The sequence below is a fragment of the Borostomias antarcticus genome (genome assembly GCF_949987555.1).
Source record: "Borostomias antarcticus genome assembly, chromosome: 9".
Classification (NCBI taxonomy): Eukaryota; Metazoa; Chordata; class Actinopteri; order Stomiiformes; family Stomiidae; genus Borostomias; species Borostomias antarcticus.
In genome coordinates, this window is record NC_140242.1 from 30200511 (window position 1) to 30206976 (window position 6466).

The window sequence follows — 6466 nt, forward strand, 5'->3', positions numbered from 1 at the left end:
TGCTGTGTTCAGTGTGGCCCTCCGGCCCGGTGCCCCTGTAGATGCTGTGTTCAGTGTGGCCCTCCGGCCCAGGGCCCCTGTAGATGCTGTGTTCAGTGTGGCCCTCCGGCCCAGGGCCCCTGTAGATGCTGTGTTCAGTATGGCCCTCCGGCCCAGGGCCCCTGTAGATGCTGTGTTCAGTGTGGCCCTCCGGCCCCTGTAGATGCTGTGTTCAGTATGGCCCTCCGGCCCAGGGCCCCTGTAGATGCTGTGTTCAGTGTGGCCCTCCGGCCCCTGTAGATGCTGTGTTCAGTGTGGCCCTCCGGCCCAGGGCCCCTGTAGATGCTGTGTTCAGTATGGCCCTCCGGCCCAGGGCCCCTGTAGATGCTGTGTTCAGTGTGGCCCTCCGGCCCAGGGCCCCTGTAGATGCTGTGTTCAGTATGGCCCTCCGGCCCAGGGCCCCTGTAGATGCTGTGTTCAGTGTGGCCCTCCGGCCCATGGCCCCTGTAGATGCTGTATTCAGTGTGGCCCTCCGGCCCAGGGCCCCTGTAGATGCTGTGTTCAGTGTGGCCCTCCGGCCCAGGGCCCCTGTAGATGCTGTGTTCATTATGGCCCTCCGGCCCAGGGCCCCTGTAGATGCTGTGTTCAGTGTGGCCCTCCGGCCCAGGGCCCCTGTAGATGCTGTGTTCAGTGTGGCCCTCTGGCCCAGGGCCCCTGTAGATGCTGGGTTTTCTGTCTTCGGTTCTCAACCTTTTTGCCACCAAATACAGAGCAGAGCCGCCAGGGTTGGTTTCAGATTGAATTCCTATAAGAGCGATTAGCATTGGCCCCTCTAACTGACTCTTGACTCAAAGTATGTACCTCACACATTGAAACAGAATTATTAGTATTGTACTATATGATTTGCTATATGAGGTAAATGTTTTTGATCGCGTGTGTTCATTCGTTCATTCTTTAGCAGGATTATGCAAAAACTACCAGACCGATTTTCACAAAACTGGGTGGAGGGGTGTAACATGGGCCAGTCTAGAACTCATTACATTTTGGAATGGATCTGAATCACATACATGAATAATTCACATACATGAATTAAAACAAAACCTATCCATTCAGATTTAGGCTCAGGTCAATACCACTTCTATCAATTGTGCAATCAGAGTGCCTTGGGTGGTCTAGTGGGATAGCATAGCACCTTGAATACAGGAGTCTCACATTCAAATCCAGTCTGGAACAATTGTACGTCATTATTATTTTTGAATGAGTAGTTTATAGTGTAGTAATGTTTGGAAGTGTAGTGTAGTGTTGATGCAGAGGAAATAGTGATTTTGTAGTAGATTAGATGTTGAATATTATTCCACTTCTTATTTAATCAGGTTTCATGTTCTTTTTTGTATGTTTTAGGTTTTTTATACAGTAGTTTGTAAATTATGTTTATAGTTTAAAAAATGTGTCAATATCTATTGAGGTTGTAATGTACCCTACCCTACTAAATGCACTGATATCCTAGGGAGAAAGCCAGAGGGAGAGAGAGACCTTGCTGCTTTCATACAGTATCTATCAATCACTGTCTATTTTATCCACTCACACATTCAACAGCTGCGCATGCTGATCTAACAGGTGTCGGTGCATCACTTGTCTGTATCACTTCCTCCTGCAACTGCCACACTCACATCACACCCAGGTCCTCGGGTTTGCGTTCACACATTGAGTAAAGTTTACTAATGGATTACCCCTTGAGATGAAACCATCTCATTTTCGAGGGGGTCCAACGCAAAACAAAATACATAAACAACACAACAGGCACAATCACATACAACATAAAGGCTCCTGTTTACCGACCCACCCACACATCATTCCCACAAGCCCACATCACCCACACAATTATAGTAATAACAATAAAAACAAAGAGAACCAACAAGTAAAATCATACAGTGGTAAGGGGGCAGGAAGACATTACCATTAATAGCAGCAGCATGAAGTTGTGAGAAATTGACTCCCCCACATGACCACTTCTCATGAGCACCACTACCAGTTACGCCACTGAAAAGCGTACTTTTCCATGGTGCAAGTGGGCGATATTTATACTAAGGAGTAACTTTAACCATTTCAACTCGGTTACACCAACAAAATGCATTCATGAGTGGAGGCCTGTGCTCTCTGAGCACCCTTTCTAGTTTACTGTTTGAAATGAGCAATGATCCACCATCAGTGAGTTTTTTGGGGGCATGTGTTCAAATTTGAGTTCTGGAACATTAATCAAGTGTTCGGAGAAAAAAAAAAGTTTTGTAAATCCCACCCATTTGACAGCATTCCTGAGGGACCACTAGTGAATCCATCCGTTTGACAATACTCCTCAAAGGGTTAACGAGACATGAATAACCAATTTAATCATCTAAAGGAGAGGAGGGGGAGAAAGGGGGGGGGGCAGGGAAGAGAGAGAGAGAGAAAGAAAGAAAGAGGGGAGAGAGAGGGGGGAAGAGAGAGAGAGAAAGAAAGAAAGAGGGGAGAGAGATGGGGGAAGAGAGGGAGAGAGAAAGAAAGAGGGGAGAGAGATGTGGGAAGAGATGGAGAGAGAAAGAAAGAGGGGAGAGAGAGGGGAAGAGGGGGAGAGAGGAGTGCTGCATTGCCGCTCGAGTGCACAGAGACCTTGGCATCACAATGGTCTGTAGACTGACTTAAACAGCTCTTTGTCCTGCCTGGTTTCATGCTAGCCGCTATCTCCCATCCATGGCTGTTCCCCTCAGTGGCCGACCAGCTGCAAAGGTCACACATCATTATCATCATAGATACAGATTTAGCCATTTTCATCTCAGTTTTATTTTGGAAGCATTCTGAGAAAAGAGCTGAGAGCCGTAGTAAGTGGAACACCGGAGTGCCGTGGTGTCTGGGCTGTTCTCTGGGAGGGGTGAACACCGGGGCGTGCTGTCTGGGAGGGGTGAACACCAGGGCGTGCTGTCTGGGAGGGGTGAACACCAGGGCGTGCTGTCTGGGAGGGGTGAACACCGGGGCGTGCTGTCTGGGAGGGGTGAACACCGGGGCGTGCTGTCTGGGAGGGTTGAACACCAGGGTGTGCTGTCTGGGAGGGTTGAACACCGGGGCGTGCTGTCTGGGAGGGGTGAACACCAGGGCGTGCTGTCTGGGAGGGTTGAACACCGGGGCGTGCTGTCTGGGAGGGTTGAACACCAGGGCATGCTGTCTGGGAGGGGTGAACACCAGGGCGTGCTGTCTGGGAGGGGTGAACACCAGGGCGTGCTGTCTGGGAGGGGTGAACACCGGGGTGCCGTGGGGTCTGGGAGGGTTGAACACCGGGGTGTGTCGTGGGGTCTGGGAGGGTTGAACACCGGGGCGTGTCGTGGGGTCTGGGAAGGTTGAACACTGGGGTGTGTCGTGGGGTCTGGGAGGGTTGAACACCGGGGTGTGTCGTGGGGTCTGGGAGGGTTGAACACCGGGGCGTGTCGTGGGGTCTGGGAAGGTTGAACACCGGGGTGTGTCGTGGGGTCTGGGAGGGTTGAACACCGGGGTGTGTCGTGGGGTCTGGGAGGGTTGAACACCGGGGTGTGTCGTGGGGTCTGGGAGGGTTGAACCCCGGGGTGTGTCGTGGGGTCTGGGAGGGTTGAACACCGGGGTGTGTCGTGGGGTCTGGGAGGGTTGAACACCGGGGTGTGTCGTGGGGTCTGGGAGGGTTGAACACCGGGGTGTGCCGTGGGGTCTGGGCTGCTGTCTGGGAGGGTTGAACAAAACCACATTGCTACCAGCCTACTAACAGACAGTTGTAGTGGTTGTGGGCTGTATGGAGTACTGATGCAGACGAACAGCTTAATGCTTGAACAAAAACACTATTTGTCTGTATTTGCTGCTCTGCTTGAGCCTGATAAGACTAGTTTCCTCCTAAGGTAACTTATTGACTGCAGTGGTGTAGTGATAAAAACAAAATCAGTGTCCCAAACAATGTGTATGAAAAGGAGATGAAAATTACAGTAGATGTTGATCCACATAGGTCAATGTAAATTGTGTAATGTGCACACACCATAGAAAAGTGTATTAGGGATACACTTGCGAGCGAGTAAGCCTGTAATTTGAACCCAAAAGACAGCACTTGTACTTGATGTAGAATTTATTTGAATGCCACACTGAAAAAATCCATAAGCAATCTGTGGTCATTGAGAATTACTGGCAGTGTAATTGTCCTTCTCTGTCCTTGTGGCTGGTCAAACAGGGAAACGTATAAACAAGCTGAGATTCTCTGGTTTTTCTCGTTGCTATTGTGAGCCTGTTAGTTTACTGGTGGGGAAATGTTTGGTGACGCTTTTGTTCTGGGCTTCCAGGGCGTGAGCCCGCCTGGGGCAGAGCAGGTCTGGGGCAGAGCAGGTCTGGGGCGTGAGCCCGCCTGGGGCAGAGCAGGTCTGGGGCAGAACAGGTCTGGGGCGTGAGGGGCCTGGGGCAGAGCAGGTCTGGGGCAGAGCAGGTCTGGGGCAGAGCAGGTCTGGGGCAGAGCAGGTCTGGGGCAGAGCAGGTCTGGGGCGTGAGGGGTCTGGGGCAGAGCAGGTCTGGGGCAGAGCAGGTCTGGGGCAGAGCAGGTCTGGGGCGTGAGGGGCCTGGGGTAGAGCAGGTCTGGGGCAGAGCAGGTCTGGGGCGTGAGGGGCCTGGGGCAGAGCAGGTCTGGGGCAGAGCAGGTCTGGGGCAGAGCAGGTCTGGGGCAGAGCAGGTCTGGGGCAGAGTAGGTCTGGGGCAGAGCAGGTCTGGGGCGTGAGGGGCCTGGGGCAGAGCAGGTCTGGGGCAGAGCAGGTCTGGGGCAGAGCAGGTCTGGGGCGTGAGGGGCCTGGGGCAGAGCAGGTCTGGGGCAGAGCAGGTCTGGGGCAGAGCAGGTCTGGGGCGTGAGCCCGCCTGGGGCAGAGCAGGTCTGGGGCAGAGCAGGTCCGGGGCGTGAGGGGTCTGGGGCGTGAGGGGTCTGGGGCGTGAGGGGTCTGGGGCAGAGCAGAGAGAGTTCAGATTAGAGAAACGGAGACCGAGGGCTTCGGATGCTCGGCAATGAACTCAGCAGAAAGTGCAGCGGCAGGATCTTGGCAGCCACTCTTTATTTGCGTCCAATTATAATAGTAAGACTAAGAACGACCCCCTTATCCTTCTGATGCTGGGTCAACACAGGGCCCACCGATGTCTATGTCCACATCATCTGTATGCACGGTATAGCATCATCTGTGTGCCAATTACACTCCGTGGTGACAGGGAGATGAATAATTAACACCTCAGTAATGCACAGAACAGCTGAGGTGAGGGAGGACGGTGGCGGAGGGGTCATTGATTGTGCAGCATGGCTGACCTGTGTCAACAGCCATCTGTCTGGCGTCACTGGGATCCATGGATCCTACTGGAGAGGACTGGTGATACATGGATCCTACTGGAGAGGACTGGTGAGACATGGATCCTACTGGAGAGGACTGGTGAGACATGGATCCTACTGGAGAGGACTGGTGAGACATGGATCCTACTGGAGAGGACTGATGAGACATGGATCCTACTGGAGAGGACTGGTGATACATGGATCCTAGTGGAGAGGACTGGTGATACATGGATCCTACTGGAGAGGACTGGTGATACATGGATCCTACTGGAGAGGACGGATGCAGCAGGACACCATCAGAGGACTGAGTGAGCACAGACACAAAGCTTTGCTTGAGGGAAAATAAGGTTTCACCACCAGCTCTGGTTCTGTGGGTCCTCCACACAATTTAGTTTTTGTTGTTGTTTGGTATCAACCCCAGATTTGAATTGAATACCTTTGTGTATCTACACGAGTACGGCAAGCCATTGACAATTTCATCTTCGTGATTATATGCAAACTTAATTAAACAATAAGAACATGTTCTTCTTATTTGGATTTTAGCAGATATTCAATTTCTCTCAGCACAGATTTTCAGGGAGACATTTTGACGCTGGTGCAGGAGAAGATTAATCTAGGAGCTACATTATTGACATTATTGGTGTGGAAGCAGGCTGCAGCTTGTTCCCTTTTAAGTTGAATATTTTGCAAACCATGTTCTCATACTGTATCTTGGATCTTAATAAAATATATTTTAAAGCATATAAAATCGTAAAAAAATAAATAATTCTTGTTGGTCTGAATTTAAATGAAGGCCCCATGCCTTGATTAATTTTCCCACTTTGACAGTGAGATTGGATCTTTCAGAGGTCTCTCCAGGATAATTGTGTATCATTCCCCCTTCTGCTCTGTGGAGAGGGATTTCACATCCCAATTGTGGTCAGAATCGCACAGATAACTCATGTCAGGTTCTACAGCATGTTGGTGTAGCGTTGCCGCCTCAGCACATTAGCTATATTTACTACCACACGCTTCCACAGGAAATTGCCTCGGCACAGAGAAAGGACACCGGGGGAACCGATCCTTAAATTTCCATCAAGTGACAGTTTATAAAAGGGTGCTTTCACAAGGGGAAGGATGTCTTCTTTGTTTTGGTTCTACTACGGA